The sequence below is a fragment of the Ursus maritimus genome, unplaced genomic scaffold (assembly GCF_017311325.1).
Source record: "Ursus maritimus isolate PB19 unplaced genomic scaffold, ASM1731132v1 scaffold_2, whole genome shotgun sequence".
Lineage (NCBI taxonomy): Eukaryota > Metazoa > Chordata > Mammalia > Carnivora > Ursidae > Ursus > Ursus maritimus.
Window position 1 is genome coordinate 97,930,912 of NW_024424452.1, and position 19,906 is coordinate 97,950,817.

Here is a 19,906-nt window from a genome sequence, read left to right on the forward strand (position 1 = left end):
TATATCTGACCAGTACTTCTCATAACTCTCAAGGTTGTAGACAAGAGGAGCCTAAGAAGGTATGAATACTAAATATAATGTGGTATCCTAGCATAAGTCCTAGAACAGAAGAGGTGATGGTAAAGAATAACAAAGTTTGAGTAAAGGTAGGACTTCAGTTAATAATAATGTACCAATATTGGTTCATTAGTTGTGACAAATGTACTATGCTAATTTAAAATATTAATAATGGGGACAGGGAAACTGGTTATAAAGTACATGGGAAAAAACCATGTACTAAAAACCATGCACTAAAAACCATGTACTAAAGCTAAAAAAAACCCAAAGTGGATAATTGATCACATCATGTATATAAGCTATTTAAAAGCTGAAAATACATCTTACTCAAATTTTCCTCTTGAATATCTTTGGGCACATCTTTGAGAATGATAGGGGCTAACTTAGCATTGGTTGAGTTGAATTAAATTTGTAGGCTGAATAACAACAAGAAAGTAAATGAGCAATTAAAATATTGTGTAATTTTGGGGCACCTGGGTGGCACAGCGGTTAAGCGTCTGCCTTCGGCTCAGGGCGTGATCCCGGCGTTATGGGATCGAGCCCCACATCAGGCTCCTCCGCTATGAGCCTGCTTCTTCCTCTCCCACTCCCCCTGCTTGTGTTCCCTCTCTCGCTGGCTGTCTCTATCTCTGTCAAGTAAATAAATAAAATCTTTAAAAAAAAATATTGTGTAATTTTAAGGGAAGAACAAAATGACAGAGGAACACCTATACCACACTTAAACCTATAACCTAAGGCATTGCATGGACATCCTTAGAAATTCTACTTTAGGCTACTTAACTGTCACATTGATCTTACCCAGTCATCTGTTATCACTTGAACTAATAGTTGCCTGATTTATCAAGAAAGCTTCTTTTGGGGACTTTTCTTTTTTGGGTATATAAGCATTAAGAAAAGTTTTAAGTATTTTAAATGTTTGAAGTTACAGGAAAGTTATTAACAAAATAGGGTGTAGATAAAAATGTGATTGGATGGTCATATTGAATGTGAGATTTCAGGGCTTTTCGATTATATAGATATGGAAGCAGTGTATGCATGCATTGGTTATGGAACCCCCAATATGGAATATCAAGACAAGATATCATCCACAAGAAAATTTTAGAGAAAAGAAAAAAAATGAAAATAATAAAAATGGTTTCATTATTATATAAGACCAGTGCATGATTATGTGAATTTTATATAAAAAAGTGAGCTAGATATATTCTTAGGTAATCATTCCTGTCAGTCAAAACAGTACTTAGTATTTTAAAATTGAGGATTCATATACTGGATCTTTTAAGATGCCTGCATACACATATACACACCTTTCCTCATGCCACTGTAAATTAATCAGATATTAGTAGTGGCTGTCAGGAGTTGACCTGGGTGAGGTGGAGGAAATCATCCCTGCCAGCTCCATGCCTCCCCTGCCTGGTCCTGGGAGAACTCCAGAATTCTAAATCAAGGCCTATGAAACATGATTTTGATCTCCACCAGCGGGGATATCCAAAAACTACGACAGGTGGAAATGAGTGGTATAATGGAGTGAAGGTTTATGTCCCCCCCAAAATTCGTATGTTGCAATTCTAACCCCTGAGATGATATCAGGGGGTGGGGCTTTAGGGGTGATTAGATCATGATGGTGGACCCCTCATCAATGAGATTAGTGCTTTTATAAAAGAGACCTCAGAGCTCCCTCACCCCTTCCGTCATGTGAGGTTACGGCAAAAAGACAACCTTTAAGGAAATGGGCTTTCACCACATTCTGAATCTGCCAGTGTCTTGATCCTGCATTTCCCAGCCTCCAGAATTTTGAGACATAAATTTCTATTTTTTATGAGCCACCAGTTATTTTGTTTTAGTAGCCTGAAGGGATGAAGGCAGATGGCTTTCCAAGGAAGAAAAGATTCTTGTCACCAGAGGGATTTCAGAGTCATCATCCCATCAAAATCTGTATTCATTGGTGTGGGGATGAAGCCATAGTTGGCGGACCCTGATATTAGCATCTAGAACTGGGATGAGTCAAACTGAGTTCCAGCCAAACAGAAAAAGTAAGATTAATGGTTCGTAACCAGGCTCCTGGACCAGAAGAGATCTGAATTTAAATCAGAATTAAGAGAGTTATTGAAATTTGCCACTTGAAGTAGTCATTAGATAAGGAAGCTTTGGGTCACTGTTCCCACTAGTTTCCATTACCTCATAGAGGTAATGTATGCTGTGGTAATAATAACATTAAAAATGAAGACACATGATAGTAGCTAATATTTATTTATCAATTACATAATAATAATAGTTATCATTTTTTGGGTGCTTTCTATATGCCAGGCACTGTTCTAAGTGCTTTACTTATGTTCGCTTATGTAATACTTAAAATACTTACAGTCTATAAGGTAGACAGTATATATCACTCCTCTATTGCAGATGAGGAAACAGACCTGAAGAAGGTAAGCAACTTACCTAAAATCAATGGACAATTAACACAGAATTCAAACTCAGGGGGCGCCTGGGTGGCTCAGCTGGTTAAGCATCTGCCTTGGGCTCAGGTCATGATCCTGGGGTCCTGGGATCGAGCCCTGCATTGGGCTCCTCTGCTGGGAGCCTGTTTCTTCCTCTCCCACTCCCCCCACTTGTGTTCCCTTTCTCGCTGGCTGTCTTTCTGTCAAATAAATAAATAAAATCTTTAAAAAAATAGTAATTATTGTTTTAAAAAAAATACCAACAAGTCCAGTTCCACTAGCCTTGGATGTTGGGCAAGGAGTCAATGGAGCCTACAGGGGTCAGCATCATGGGTTCTGAACAAAGCCAGGGCAGGCAGTCTGTGTCATTAGATTGAGAATCTCAATATCGAATTCTAACTAATCGGTTAAACATTTTATATTCTTTTGTTTTGACCCAATTTTCCACACTGTGTAATTTTTTCATCTTGATTCTACTTTCTCTCCTATTAAATTATCCCTTCCAGTTTTGGATCTTCTGAACCTTTGATTTATCAGAATTTGAATTTGCATTCAAAAACAAAGAAAAAAGAAAAACTTCCCAAAGATTGTATTTTCATTAAAATTTCTACAAAAGTATTATCAGCCACTCTATGGAAGAGTCATTCCTTTTAAGATTTCTCTTTCAACTTTTTTCTCCTCTCTTTTATATGGGCTTCTTTTTTCTTCCCTTCCCCCTCTCTGTTCATTTTGCTAGTTCTCCTCATCGTACCGCTGTCCCCTGAAGCTGAATCCAGCCAGAGTGAGTCAGACAACAGTATTTCTGGCTTTACTCATGACGAATAACATTTCCCTGAGGAGGTAACTTCCTTCTTTATTTTGTTTTGGTTTCTTGATCTTAAAGATGGCCACAAAAACACTAGAAATTCTAAATATCTCACGCAACAACATGCAAAACAGAGCCCTTGCATACAAAGCAGCATTTTCTCTCATAGATTGAATTCAGCAGGTGAGCCATTGTGAAGCTCCGCAAGCTGCCTCTGGGGTCTGTAATATTCCATTTTTAGTTTAGCTTGGAGCGGAATAGTCATTGAATGTGATGAATGAGTTAGAACAAGCCTCCACTCAGTTATGAGGCCAGATTCCTTTTTGGTTTTTTCCCGAATCAAAATGTGGTGAATTGAACAAAATTGAATTAGGATCATTTCCGTTAAACCCCTTACCCACTGGTGCCTGAACTGTTGCTTCATGTTCTAAGCCTCTTCTTTAAGAAAGGAAAGGAAGAAAGAAAAATCTCTTGTCAAACAATTCAAGTTTTGAGTAAGAAACCAAAGCAGTATGAAGAGAAAGAAAGAAAGAAAGAAAGAAAGAAAGAAAGAAAGAAAGAAAGAAAGAAGAGAAAAAAAGAAAAAAAGGAATTCTTTAAGGTTTGTGTATACCAAGAGACACACTAAATTTGAGTCCTTAAATTTTTTTTCTGTCTGTCCTCAAGTTATAGCATATGTTGCATGAAATTCTCTCTTTTCCCTCTGCCAGCCCCCTGATAAGAAGATTGCTATCAGTTTTCTGATAGGCAAGAGAACTTAAATAGGAATCAGAAAACTTTGATCCTGCTTTTTTCCTAGATTCTCCATTAGCCAAACAGCCGTGTTTTCAGATTCAGCTACCACTTTCTATGATTTTCTATGTGCCAGTGACATTTTATTATTTAGGATCCACAAAAGCAGGATTGGGAACCTCCATTATCAGGTGCCAATCTATACTCCACTGTTCCTTCTTAACACTTAGGAAATCTGTTAAATAACGAAAATTCAACCCAGTGCATTTTAAAGATCCGATTGGCTTTACTCATCTATTCATGAATTAGGGAGTGTCCCATCTAGCAAGTAGAGGGGAGATGCAGAGGGTTACAGAAAGAGCAAGGTTTTTGAAGGTGGAAAAGGCATGGAAAAAAGGAAATACTTAAAGAATCCATTGTTTTAGGCAAGGTTGCCCTCCTAAGGGGAACGGAAGGTGTCTATCAGTAAATTTCCTAGGCTGACCAGGCAGTTCCTATGTTGACTGGTTAAAGATTACATTTCTGGGGGGTTGAAGCTGTGATGCAGGCACCAGGTCTGGCGACTCTGAGGGGATCCCACAGGACCACCAAGAGGGAACCTGGCTTTGCACAGGATAGAAATCAAACTCCAGCCAGCAGGTGGTGAAAGGACAGTTTATTGAAGGTATAGAGGGAGTGCAGGTACAGACTGTCCAGGAGACTCAGAAAGGACCCCCATCTATACTCAGGATCTGCGGCTTTTATTGAGGATGGAGGTCTGGTGTATGTGTCCTATCAGGCAGCCAGAAACTGGTTAGAACAAAGGTGATGGCCCAGGTGCTATTCTGACATATGATAGTTTCCTTGGGTTATTCTCACCTGGTCCTTCCTGAGATGTTATCTTTTCTAAAGAAATCACAAACTCCTTGTCCCTTACAAGGGGGACATACAGTACTTGCATTACGAGGCATGTGCACGTTGGGCGTGCAGGTGCTAGCAAGATCAGAAACAGGAAAAGAAGCAAAAAGCAGATTTTTATAGTCTTTCAGTTTCCCTATCTCAACTGCAGTCAGGTTAGGTAGTTAAGTCTTGACTTGGGGCCTTAACCTAAGTGATGCCATTTTGGTCCTGTCATTTTCTATTTAACAAAACTATAATCAACTAATTATTAATGTTTTGTGTATATTTGTTTAGTGTCTATTTCTCTCCAGGGGCTATAAGCTTCATGAGGACAGAGTTTGTGAATACAGTGTTCATTTTCGTAACCCCAGTGTGGAACCCAGGGCCTCCCACAATAGTAGATACACAATAAATACAGCTTGAATAAGTGAGTTAACAACAAGCAAATACCTGAGTCTCAGAGGTTAAGGTTGCCCACTCCCAGACTGTTAAATGGCAGAGCTGTAAAACTCTGGTTTTAACTCCAAGAGGCGTTTCTGTTCTCAAGTTATTTCCACACCATTTGCTTTTCGGAGCTCAATTGAAAAAATGTGAGTATACATGGAGGCAAAAAATGAAATCCCTACATTGAAAAAATATGAAATGTGTCTCTTATTCTGATTACCTAAACTCCAGGTCACAATCAAATCATTTCTAGAGTTTTACTGGGGAACACTAATTTCTGCTGGAGAAAGACCCTGGGATTTGTACTATCTATTTACTATAGAACAAGGTGGAATTATTCAGTTTCCCTACTATATACTCTGCCCAAAGGAATAAGTCAGCAAAATGCCAAAAGTATTTTACTTATCATTTACCTCTTTCTTCCACTCTGTGGGGGCTCTCATTATAGGAGGTTTCAAGTCAGGATGACTTGCTATACCAATTCTATACTTGAAAATGGAAATGTTTACACTGCAAATATTAGTATATTCTAAGTTGTGTTTTCCATTTTAAAAGCATTCCACAGAATACATTTTCAGTATTCTTTCTTTAAAAGCAAAATCTTCACGGTGAGAAGAAAGAATTTAATAGATAACTTCAATAGACAGTATACAGTAAAGTCTAATATTGTTTTATAGCATAACATCCTTCAAAGTCATTCAGGATTAATGTTATGAAAACTTTTCTGCAATTGTGACTCAGGGATAAGCACATGAGTAAAACATACTGTAAAGGAGTTTGGAGGAAAAAATACTGCTATTTTGTTCTGGGTTGAGATTCTAAAGTATTTTCATTCACAGTAATACTTGCCAAAATACAGGGTCATTTTCCAAGAAATTTATGTTTCTTGGACTTTCTGCTCCAGCTGGTGTATTGATTTGACAGAGCTCTGTTCCAAATCTCAGTTCCAGCTCATTGCCCATTGTATCCTGTAGTGATTACAAAAGATGGTGGTGCTGGGTCTTGAGGGGGTGGAGGAGGGAGGAGGTAGGGAGGTGCAATCCACCTTAACTTTGAAAAGCCCAGTGTTGACCTGCATTTTTTAGGGTGATATAGTCATTTAGACATGCTGATTGACTACAGATCCTCCCTGCTTCTGGTTTTTTTCTATGCAAGAGGAGACAGGCTGTTTTTGCAATAACCTTTCTCGCTTCTGCCCACACGAGTGGCTCCATTCCATGCTCTAAATCATTGTCTTCATGAGGTTTAAGTAAACCTCCTTCCAATGCTCTTCAAATTCAGTGGCATATTATAAATCACATGCTGGCTTTTTCAATTGCCTGGGCATTATTTTGAAGATTTTCGGCTATTTTTTTTTTTTAAGCAGCAGATTTGTGGTAAAAGCTTGGCTGAATTTTCTTTATCATTTGCCAGATTTTTAATTTTAACTGTAGAATTTCCATCTATCTCAGTTGTAGTTTAATGGATGTGCTGTCTCACTAAATAATTGTTTCAGTTAATTAATTATAATATTGTCCTTTGGACACTTCTTGGGGACTTATAATGGCTTCGTATTGGCTCCGAATCCAGTTCAGACTTTCCATATGGTCTTTTAAAGCTGAGCGTTATGAAGTGAAATGTGAGCTTACCTCCCTCCGCTGCAAATTATCTTCACTCCTTTCGGGACCACTGTCCTCAATGTGACAGGTTTCTCCTACTCTCATGCTTTTCTCATGGAGTTTCTACAGCATTCTAGAATGCCCTCTGTGCCCCCTATGCGAGTGCCACCACTGGGGCCCATATTCTGTTCCAGTTCACGTTTCTCTCTCTTCCTATCCTTCTCTTTGGCCACTAACTGTGTATCGACTGTGGCAGCAGACAGACCTGTTCTGTCACTTTGTTCACATTATTTCACATCTTGCCTTTACTCAGCATCTTCATCTATAACAGGAGAAAAACAATAGATCATTATGAAAATTATGTGTAGCATAAGCAAAATACATAGCTCATATTAAGTACAAAATGTGTTTATTCCATTCTGTCTTGCCCTATCATTTACTTTAATGTTTTTGTGTGGCTAAGCCCTGATAATTCAATAAAATCCCCGGAAGGAATTGCACTGTATACATTTCTTTTGCAACCTACAAAAGCCTGTTCTATATTGAGGCATATAGGACCTGAAGGAAAAAGATAATCAACTAGAATATAAATTGTTGTACTTCCTGAAAACAGATGAATGAATTGTGGTCAAATCTTGTGGACACTTGAGTGTGAGCTCTCATTGAGAGGAGCGCTCCCAAATGTTGATTGTTAATCCTAGTGTGGGAACACGGTGGGTTAGTTAAGTCTCTGTAGACACACTGCCTGGATGGTACTGGATGGTACTAGCTGTGTGCCCTTGGGCAGTGCCTCTGTGGTTTAGTTTCCTATACCATGAAATAAGGGTAATAATGGTAAATGGTACCTACTTTATATCTGTGTTGTATTAAGTGAGTACACACACACACACAACACAGGTGTATAAATGCCTTAAAAGTGTTTGCTGCTGTTATCGTTATGTCATTGTTATTCAGAGAGGTGGGTAAGAAGAGGCAGCCATTGTTGTCTTGAGAGGCAGTGTAGCATACTGGAAAGAGCATAGAGTTTGGACTCAGACAGACCTGCATTCTGGAAGGCCTTCCTTCTTTCAAGGTAAGATCTCCCGGTCTGTTTTCTAATACATAAGATGAAGCTAATCCTCCTACATTTTTGCGAGGGTTGTATTAGATAAAATACCAATTGTAGATCACCTAGCACTGTGACTGATACGAAGAAGGTCCTCAAAAAATGCAGCTGATATTATTATTATCATTATTACCTTTCACTTAATATATTTTAAAACAGAGCATTATTTTATTTACCACCAAGAAAGAAAGAAATATGGCCACTTACATAATAACGGGCCATCAAGATATGATATATTCGATGTTCAGATAAAGATGTGAGAAAACATGTGTTTTAAATAGGTGAAAAATATTAGTTTTGCTAAGTGAGGGATCATGAAATAGCTCATCTCCCAGGAAGGCTCCCTGGTGTGGGAGATGGAGACAGTGTGAAGAAGTGTGTAAAGGGCAATCCCTTGGCTCGTCAGGGGTTTGGGGGTCTGAATTCTTAGACGTCAAGCCTGGGTGTGTGAGAGTAGATCGTTTCAATTTTCATAAGCTCTACTGAAGGCTACTAGTAACCCATGACTTTGCCTGCTTTCCTCCTTCTTCCTCAAATATCTAGCCATAAGTATTTCAACAAAATGCAATTAAACTTAAACTAGACTATGAGATGTTTTTATGATTGCCTTTTCTCAGGCTTCTCCACTTTAAATTTAAAAATAGCTCAAACACAGAAATTGCATAGAGGTTTTCTTGCTCTTCAAGGTTTTTCCGTTTTAACTACAGCCGCACAAGATTTTCATTCCATTCCCTCTGAGTGACCATGAGAAAAATCTCTCCTTTGTCTTTTTCTGGTTCGAAGACCCTAGAGAATAAATTGAGTTTTTGGGACATTGCCAGATGTGTGATAGGTCTACAAAGAAAACAATAAGCAATCTTTTCTGTTTGCAGAGACTAAATTCAGAGACTACTGCCCTGACAGGTTACATATAAAACTAGCCCTCGCGCCTCTCCCCCAAGCCCCTCTTCTGATTAGCTTTTCTTTGAAGGTTGAGGGAGATGAGTTAGAGTGTCTTTCCTATTTCAGATCCAGTGGATGTGGGGGGTGTTGCAATTTACACACAGAACTAAAAACTTTGCGATGCCAGATTCTAAATCATCACTATCACTGAGTTTAGTCTAGTGCCGCTGGCCTCATCAGACACATATTTCTCTCTGTCATAAGGGATTGTTGGCCAGTTTATTTCAAAGTCTTAGAACACAACTGTTTCCTTTTCATTCCTACACATTTTCCGCTCAATATCAATCTAAATAAGTTTTTAAAAATTGTATATTATTTCATTGCCAAGTAATGCTGCAATGTTCATTCCTACTCCTATTTCTAAGCATATGGCGCTCATCTTCTTGCCACTGTAGGGAGGAAAGGGCCAACTATCAGAGATCAAGAAAGGGACCTCAGAACAAGACCATATGTGGTAGGAGAAAAGTACTCCCTGTATGTTTGTGCAGCCTTTCTATTTATAGTTGCAACATTTATAAGCTGCCCGCATCGGAAGGGGACATGACTTATATACATTTGGTAGTGCCAGCTAACTAGCTAAGTACTGTAAGAAATTTTCCCACTCACGCAATAGTTACATCCTAGTGCCATTTTGAAATAAGACGAGAAAGACCCTTTCTCACCCCAAAAAAGGATGATTTCTTCCTTTAAGTAAATCTAGAGAATAATTTTCTAGCTGTGACGATGCTGCCACCTAAAACTGAAACATCAAAAGTTTCTCAAAGTTGATTTGACCAGAACAAATTAAGATAGAATATGATCAATCAACCAAAACAGCCTTACCGAGTGTCTCCTGCCTTGTTCTCATTTGTGTGATCTTTCAGACCAAGGACAATCTTACTTGGATTTGAGTCTTCTACTGTTTAAAACAATGCCTGGCAACTTGTAGGTTTTCAACAAATCTTTGTTTAATCTCACCACACAAAGACAGCTCTCTTAACATTTCAACAAATACACCCTTTTAGAACCTAGTCTGAATTCAGTGTAAGAATTCCAAACTGTATACAAGCCATACCATGATAGGCAGTAATTCCAAGCAAAAAAGTGTTAGATTCCTATTGTAGAACCTTTTAGCTAGTGGAGGGAAACATCCTTTTCTAACTCAAAGTCATAAAGATTGTTGCAGGTGGCGTCCCTAAAAAGAAGCAGACCCTGAGATGAAGTCAAGTGTGAGAAAGTTTTATTAGAGGGAAACACATAAAAAAGAAAAAAAAGGAAAGAAAACAGGATTGGGCAAGGAGCTGTCAAACCGCAGTGTAGATTTGACAGCATCTATCAGCACGACAGGAGCTCCAGAGCAAAGATTGCCCATCCAAGCCGTTCCTCATTGGGTGGAAATGGCTCGAACCTTGAATTACCACCTTGCTCGGTCATCGGGTAGCAGCGTCCCCAAGAACAGCATGAATTTGGGCTAAAAGCTGAGGTAGATGCAGACGGCGCTAACAGCGGGAGGCTGACAGATATCCACGTGCGTATAGCTAGCCAATGAGTCCTTTCTTGAAAATGGAGCTGGGTGGTGCCTTTTCTTGTTGGCCACAAAGAGATTCACTTATATTTTCTTTCAAAAGAAAAACGCTGTGTATCAAGAGCTTTGATTTATGAGGATTTTATTTTTGAGTATGGTCTCTAACTTGTGCTAGCATTCCATGAATGGTCCATCACTTCTCAAAGAATGTTAATGGGACCATTGAATGGGACATGGGATGTGTTATTGGATAATTTTTTTTTTAAAGATTTTATTTATTTATTCGACAGAGATAGAGACAGCCAGCGAGAGAGGGAACACAAGCAGGGGGAGTGGGAGAGGAAGAAGCAGGCTTACAGCAGAGGAGCCTGATGTGGGGCTCGATCGCATAACGCCAGGATCATGCCCTGAGCTGAAGGCAGGCGCTTAACCGCTGTGCCACCCAGGCGCCCCTATTGGATAATTTTTTAAACATTGGAAGAATGTTTCAGTCTCGGCTATGCACAATGTGAGGACTGTAGACACAATACACTTTTAAGGTTAATCTGCACTGTTAACTTTTTCCACTTACTTTCTTGAAGTAGACCATCCACAAAACAATAAATTAAGCCCTGATTTGTAGTAGTGTCCAGTTTCTGTGGTGTGAATACTCCCACTGTGGCTGATTTCAAGTTACCCATGTGGTGCCACTCGGAGCACAGTTGGGAAGAGATAAGCAGCATCATGCTATTATGTAGTATTTCCTCCATACAGATAAAATAGATATAAATAACCTCAAGAGCATAGATAATTGCAGTACATACAAAAGCATAGTAAATTATAGCAAAATAATTAGTAAGTGATGAACCTTGGGGATTTATTACTTTTGGTTTTGATGTAAGTTACTTAATTGTAAGTTTATATAATTTAATTGTTAATAATGTCTGTGTTTAAAAACTAGTTCACAAAATTTTGGAAGTTGAACAATAGGCTCTCATGAGCTGGCACAAGCCAGATCCAACACAAACTAGAAATTTCCCTTTTAGGTTCCTTCCCTGGAGAAACTTGAGTATATAAGCTCAGTGATGTAGGTATAAGAATACTTATTGCCCTGGTGTTTATAACAGGGAAAAGTGAAAAGGACATACCTGCCCATAAGCACATAAACTGATAAATAAACTAGGGTTTACTATGATTCGATATTTAAAGGTAGTTAAAAATAAAATACATTAGATTCTCATGTATCAACATAGATCAATTCCCAGAGAAAGCTGCAAGTACCTTCATGCATTGTGATACTAATTGTGTAAAACTTTAAAACATACACATTTTAAATCTAGTTTATAAAAATATGCCTATATAATTAAGGTATAAAGCTATTTATGAAAATGAAACACACAAAGTTCAGGTAGTCGTTACTTCTGGGGAAGAGATGAGGGATGAGCTGCACTTTAAGTGTATCTGTAACACTTAATTTCTTTAAAGGGAAAATGATAATCTGAGCAGTACTCATAAAACAGAGACAAGCCAACATTATATGCTCCTGGTAGGCATACACAAGATACCTGTGAAACACTCTTGCCAAAAAAAAGAACTTATATCTGCTTAAACTTCTACATACAATTCCCAATCTATGGAAAAACAAGGGACAAATAAAAATATTGAATGGAACCACTGGGCTGCAATCAACAAAGTCTGGAGTGTAGGTTTCTTCAGCATATAAATTGCAAGGAAGAAAATAGAAAGAAAAGTAAGGAATCTACAGACTCAAAGAGAGTTAAGAGATCTATCCATCAATTGCAGTGAATAGACCTTGTTTTGGTTCTGATTCGAACAAATAAACTATTAAAAATTAGGGGGAAAAACAGTAAAATTTGAGTACTAAATGAGTACTCTAGAATAATAAGGAATTGCTATTATTCAGGTAAGACAATCACGTTGTGATTATATCTAAATAAACCTTTTGCTTAAGATATTAATGTTAAAAAGAAGTATGGGTGAAGTGATGGATGAAAGGCGGGTAGGACTTGCTTCCAAATAATCTGGGGAGCTGGAGGAAGTGGGCAGAGGTATGGATGAAACAAGATTGATGTTTCTTCTTTTATGTGTTCAAAATTTATAAACCTTATAAATAAGGTTTCTTTTTGGAGAAGAAGAAGGAAGAAAAAAATGGAAGCAAACAAGAAAAAAAATAAACACCTATTAATTAGGTGGTTTAACATTCAACTGGGTGTCATTTTATTTTCTGTGTATTTTGGTAAGTTTGAAATATGACATGATTTACATTTTTAAAAGATTTAAATTTGTATAAATACCTCCTTGGTACCACAAACATAAAATATACTCTGTATTTTAAATACCACGATCCAGCTTCAATGGAAGGAGAGAGATAAGTTATCAGCAGTGAGACTGGGACTTCCCACAGCCTGCTGCTCATACGTGCCAGACACTTTTGATTTACCCTCCTACCAGATTCCCTCGGCCCCTCCTGAGATAGTGGACCACCACTATCTGGTGCCATGAGCCAGAAATTAACTCTTCGTGTCCACTCCAACAAGCCATCGTTCCGCTGCTGCACACCGTGTGAGTAGCTGGCTGTCACATCTAGTTAAATTTCCTTTCCAATTATTTACACTTTGCTCCCTGGTGAATGTTGTAAGAAGATAAGTTCATCAAAGACAGTGTTTGATTTCTAGCGTTCACCATGCCTTGTTCTTGTGTAGGTTAAGAGGGTATTTGATGATCTATTTTGTTTATAATGTTATCAGGCCACTTAAGTGTTGCTGAACAGTTTCAAACTCTTGAGAATGATTTAAACATTCCCCATGCAAATTGTGTGTTCTCCCCACTGCCCACATGTGCATGCACGTGCACACACATATATGCTCTCATATTCATTAGTACATATTAAACCAAGGACTGTAAGGTAGTCTCCTGTTGGCCCCTCACAAACAACATGGGGGAAGTTGGGCATCTTCAAAATTAAATGAATTAAAAAGAAAACAATACTGATCTGAGGCAGAGAACAGTTTCCACATTCTTCTAAAGACATTATGCTTGATATGTTTTCTAAATGTAAATCTTTTTTTTTCTGAACTCAGAATCTTCAGACCTTTTAGTTGTAGTTTTCCAGTAAATACAGAATTTCTATTAATCCACAGATATAAAGAGGGGTCTGAATGCATTTCCACGTGAACGCCAAAAGGCACGCAGACCATTGGATCAGCCTCCGCAGCAAATGACTTGCTTACTGGAAAGCCAATATGGTGTTATGAAGAGCGTGGACTTTCAAACCAGACTGCTTGTGTTCAAATTCCGGTTGTATCATTACTAGGTGATAGACCTTGGGAGAGCTACTAAACCTTCTTGTGTCTTGGTTTCCCTTCTTTAAAATGGGGATAATAGGGACGCCTGGGTGACTCAGTCAGTTAAGTGTCTGCATTAGGTTCAGGTCATGATCTCAGGGTCCTGGGAAGAACCCTGTCTTGGGGTTCAGGCTCCCTGCTGTGTAGGGAGCCTGCTTCTCTCTCCCCCTCTGTCCAACGCCCCCTCACGCCCCGCACTCATGTTCTCTCTTGTAAATAAATAAATAGAATCTTTAATAAAATAAAATGGGGATAATAACAGTACTTACCTCATAGGTATGTTGTGTAAAAATTACATAAGTTAATGTATGTAAAACACCTAGAATAATGATTGGCCTGTAATAAGTGCTACTGAAGCTATTAGCACTTGTCATTTAGCTATTGTCATGTAATCAAACAACACCCTTTTACAGACAAGGTTAAATAGCTTGCTGAATGTTGGACAGTTCATAGTAGCAGAGCATGGGTTAAATCTGGGTTTTGTCCAAAGCCTGTGTTCTTCCCACCACACACCCTCCTTCACGTGTTTATGAGACATATCAAGCTCCTGTGTTAATAAGAAAGCCATGTGTATAATGGGACGTGAAATTTAACCTAAAGCCTATGTGACTTAGGGATATTTCAGAGTAAGGAAATTGAAAATAGTAAGATATAATTGTCTGATTCCTATACTGAGAGATTTCAATCAGACACGGAGAGGAATTTGGAAGGTTAGATTGGAGTATTGGATGATTAACATCATAATGTAAATGTTCGGAATAGTTAAACTAGTTCGTGTTGTATTGGTTTAATTAGTTAAGCAGTGGTGTCGCATATACCGACAATAAATATTAATGGTTCCAGGATTAACTATGAAACAATTATGAATCATAATAATTACTTTCAAGTCATCATGAGATGTGAAAAAAATGGCATCCTTGAAATCAAGTGAGAAAATATGTTACAGCCATCTATAAATTGAAACGTAGTAACAAAAACGTAGTTTTACATATTGCTATGGGGAATTGTGCCTCCCAAAAAGAAGTCCTCACCCTGGATACCTGTGCATAATGTGATCTTATTTGGAAAGAAGATTTTTGCCTACATAATCAATTTAAAATGTTGTCAAACTGAATTAAGGTGAATCCTAATCCGATATGACTAAGTCCTTATAAGAAGAGAAGAGACACAGAGATGGACACAGAGGGAAACGCCCTATGACAACAGGCAGAAATTGGAGCGATGCATTTACAAGCCAGGGAATGCCAAGGTTTTTGCAAAAACTAAGAGGGAAGCATGGAGCAGGCTTTCCCTCAGAAACTTCAGAAGGAACCAATCCCGCCGACTTTGGATTTGGGACTTCTAACCCTCAGAACTGTGGGGAAACACATTTCTGTTGTTTTAAGGCAGCCAGTTCGTGGCACTGTGTTAGAGCCTGTGTGGGAAACAAATACACATGTATAGGTTAATTCAATGACCACACCAATAAACAATCGATGATTTAATAGAAACATTTCTGTGCTGATAATCTTTAGCACATTATTTTTAGTTGTTTTCATTTGAAGTAAGTCAAAATAGTTTAAAATACACGGATGCACACACAAACATCAGATTGTATTCAAAGAGCAAAGAAATGACAGAAAGTATGATTTGGCATTTAACGTGTTAAACACGCACCACTTATCAAATAAGTAAGACATGCTGAGAAGAATCACAGGCACAACATTCTTTTAGAGTCCAAAAAACCTGCTGCCAGAAAGTATTCAATTACTTGGGGATGTCTTTTTTTCCAGTTTTATTGAGATATCACTGACACACATCACTGCATAAGTTTAAAGTGTACAGCATAGGGGCGCCTGGGTGGTGCAGTCGTTAAGCGTCTGCCTTCGGCTCAGGGCGTGATCCCGGTGGTCCGGGATCGAGCCCCCATCAGGCTCCTCTGCTGGGAGCCTGCTTCTTCCTCTCCCACTCCCCCTGCTTGTATTCCCCCTCTCGCTGGCTGTCTCTCTCTGTCAAATAAATAAATAAAATCTTTTAAAAAAAAATAAAGTGTACAGCATAATGGTTTGACTTAAGTATATTGCGAAATGATGTCCACGTAGGTTAAGTTAGGATCTATCACCTCATATGGGTACAGTAAAAAGAGAAAGAAAAAAAAAAGAAGACGACGAAAAAAGAAAAGAAAATTTCCCTAGTGATAAGAACTCTTAGAATTTATTCCCTTAACTTTGCTATACACCACACAACACTGTTAGCTATAGTCATCATGTTGTATGTTACATCTTAGTCCGTATTTATCTGGTAGCTAGAATTTTGTACCTTTTGACCATTTTCCTTCAATTCCCTTCCTCCCCCCACCACGTTTGGTAACCACAAATCTGATCTCTTTTTTTATCAGTTTGAATTTTTTTGTTTTGTTTTTAGATTTCACATGTAAGTGAGATCATACAGTCTTTGTATTTCTCTGTCTGACTTATTTTCCTTAGCATAACGCTCTCAAGGGCAGGATTTCCTCAATTTTTATGATGAATAATATTCCATTGTATATATATACCACCACTTCTTTAAAGGATGCCTTTTTTTTTTTTTTTAAGTAGTCTCCATGCCCAATATGACCCTGGGATCAAGAGTCAGATGTTCTATTGACTGAGCCAGCCAGGCACCCCTAAAGGATGCCTTTTGAAACAGAGGTTGTACATACTCTTATTTAAAAAAAGGAAAAAAAAAAAAAGCTTACAAAAATATAAATAAACATTGAAAGAATAACTTGGACCTAAAGAAGATTTTATCAGATCATCTATTGAGCATTATCTTAAGTCATTTAATCAATCAGTCATTTGAGAGATTGTTGACATTTTGTTTGCAGCCTCGGGGCAAAAAGAAAAACATTTAAATATACTATGTGTCCTTAAGAGGCATCATTCAGATTAGATCCGTACTTTGTTTCCTGTACCCACAGAACCTAGGCTATACCCAGAGCCTCTTTAAACGCAAATACATAAATTTGTTGTTTTTTAATATATCACTTCCAGATGCATGTGGCTACTTGCAGCGAACATGAATGTGGAAAACAAATGCAGTAAACATAAAAAATCTACTTCTGAGACTTGCTTTCGGTCTTTTATATGTACACTCTTTTGCATCAAAATAATTCTTTTTAAAAAATTTATTTTTATTGAGATATAATTGACATATAATATTGTATCAGTTTTAGGTGTACAACATAAGGATTTAATATATGTATATATTGCAAAATGATCACCACAATCAATTTAGCTAGCATTCGTCAGCACACAGAATTACAATTTTATTGTCTTACAATGAACAGTTTTGAGATCTACTCTCTTAGTAACTTTCAAATATGTAATACAGTATTGTTAACTGTAACTGCTGTACATTACACCTCCCCATGTTATGTGTACATTACATACATTACCTTATAACTGGGAATTGTACCTTTTGATTACCTTCACCCATTTTACCCACCCACCCCCAACGCCTACCTCTGGCAAACACCGATCTGTTATTTGTACCTGTGAGTTTTTTGTTTTGTTTTCTTTTTAGATCCACATGTAAATGAGATCATGCAGTGTCTTTCCCTGACTTATTTCACTTAGCATAACACCTCAAGGTCTGTCTTTTCCATTACATACCACTACCCTATTCTATATATATACCAATTTTCCATTGTATACCAGAAACCATTCCATATATACACACCACATTTTCCTTATCCATTCAGCTGTTGATGATACTTAGGTTGTTTCCATGTCTTGGCTATTGTAAACGATGCTATAATGAATATGGCGGTACAGATATCTTTTTGAGACAGTGATTTCATTTTCTTCAGATAAATACCCAGAAGGAGAATTGCTGGGTCATATGGTAGTCCTATTTTTAATTTTTCTGAAGAATCTCCATACTGTTTTTCATAGTGACTGCACCAATTTACATTCCCACTAACAGTGCACAAGGGTTCCTTTTTCTCCGCATTCTCACCAATACTTGTTATGTTTTTGATAAAAGCCATTTTAACAGGTATGAGGTGATTATTGTGATTTCATCAAATCAATTCTTTAGATGCTTATCAATGAGCCAGTGATATCTAAATTTTCAATAAAGAAATAGAAAACTCATAATAACAGGGGGCGCCTGGGTGGCTTAGTCGTTAAGCGTCTGCCTTCGGCTCAGGGAGTGATCCTGGTGTTCTGGGATCAAGCCCCACGTCAGGCTCCTCCGCTGGGAGCCTGCTTCTTCCTCTCCCAGTGCCCCTGCTTGTGTTCCCTCTCTCGCTGGCTGTCTCTCTCTTTGTCAAATAAATAAATAAAATCTTAAAAAAAAAAAAAGAAAACTCATAATAACAAGAGGGAAAAGAATTTTAAACAAATACCTTATGGACTCAAATCCAATTATAAGTATGGAGATGTTGGGTTTGTGGACATTAAAGGATAGCAGAATGTAAATCTAAAATCGACATAATCTTCATTTTAGTAAGTATTACAATCTCAAGCAAGAGCAGGTGCATGTGAATGTCCTACGCAATTTAAACATCATCAACATATCAGGAATATTCAGTTAAGAAATAATATGAAGAAATCATTATGTAAATGGTTCTTCTGAGATGACAATAAAAAAGCTGAAAATACATAGTTATTTTCTTTTTTCCATTAAAAGAAATGAAGCAATGTTAAGCAGATTAGAAGTATATGATTAATTCTGAAAAAAAGATTCTCATAGCATTTGCACAGTTAATTTACTCTCTTACACTTGATAGCATTTGCATCAGGTTTACTTGGTGAATGTTTAAATAGATATATAAAAAAGAGTACCTTTCTTAGCAATACTGATTTTAAAAACAACTGATAATTACTATGTCTCTTGGGTCCTCCAGGAAGCAGATGCTGACGTGGAGATAGGAGAGTGAACAGTTTATTGGGGAATAATACCAGTGAGAAATAAAAGGAGAGGGATGCAGAATTGGGCAGGGACAGCTGTCAGAACCTGGTGCTGATCTGATACCTGTGAAAGTTTCGGGAGAGAGGAATGAAAATTTGGGAGGGGGAACGTCAAAGCAGCAGGCAGATCTGACAAAGTCTTGGCCAACCCAATGGGGAGCTAGCTTGGAGAGCACACTTCCCTGTTAGAGGAGCCCCATGTTGGGCAGACATGGCAAGGCCTTAGTACCCACTTAGTGCTCAGCTACTAGCTGGAGGCTCCCCAGGAAGAGCATGGCATCAGTCCAACCACTGAGGTATATCCCGAAGGCTCGGCAACTGGAGGCTGACAGTTAACAGCGCTCTCTTTATCTGAATTGCCTGTTTTCTCAAAGGCAGATATGAGCAGAGCATGACCACTACTTATATGAAAACTGAACAGTTCTCCTGCCCACACAACTGGAGTGTTGATGTCACACCTCTCCCCTTCTTGCATCCCCTTTCCGGCCCCACCTCATTATTTCACTTGTCTCATTTTTCTGCAAATGTTGCCATCAATGCTGTCTGCTAGGGAGATCCCACTCTCCAAGCCCTTCCATCCCCATTCTCTCTCATGCATAACCATGTTGAGAAGAATTGAAGCTCAGATAGGCTCTCAAGAATTAGAAGCAGTACCACAGTGAACTACTTAGGGGTTAAAAGGATTTTGCCAGATGGTCTAACATTGCTCTTTTGGGAAAGATATAGTCTAAGCTACTAATATGTGACAACAATTTTGTACCAGCGTGCTTGCAAAGTAGGGAGAAAAAGCGCTTTCTATTTCCTACATCATCTCATTTCTTTTTCACATAAATTTATTTGTATCACCACCAAAATAACTACCTTTTGAAATAAATTGGAATTAGCTCTCTATTTTTTAAAGAAGAGCTCTGACTCTGAACTAATAACTGTAGTGTTTTACTTCCTACGCTAAGTGAAATAGGCTGAGAAAGACAAAAACCATGATTTCTCTCATATGTGGAACCTAAAAAACAAAACAAATGAATAAACAAACAAAAAGCAGAATCAGACTTGGGAAGACAGAGAACAAACTGATGGTTGCCAGAGGGGAGGGGGGCGGGGGATGGGCAGAATGTGTAAAGGTGAGT

At 38.2% G+C, this 19,906-nt stretch overlaps 1 long non-coding RNA gene across 1 annotated transcript in view; it reads left to right on the forward strand.

Annotated features, from left to right (window-relative positions):
* The window catches only part of LOC103657683, a 51,667-nt gene extending 36,024 nt beyond the window's left edge, over positions 1-15,643 (forward strand). Inside the window, exon 3 of the long non-coding RNA XR_566921.2 lies at positions 13,642-15,643. This is a non-coding gene — a long non-coding RNA (uncharacterized LOC103657683). The remainder of the gene's footprint in view (positions 1-13,641) is intronic.
* The last annotated feature ends 4,263 nt before the right edge of the window (positions 15,644-19,906 follow it).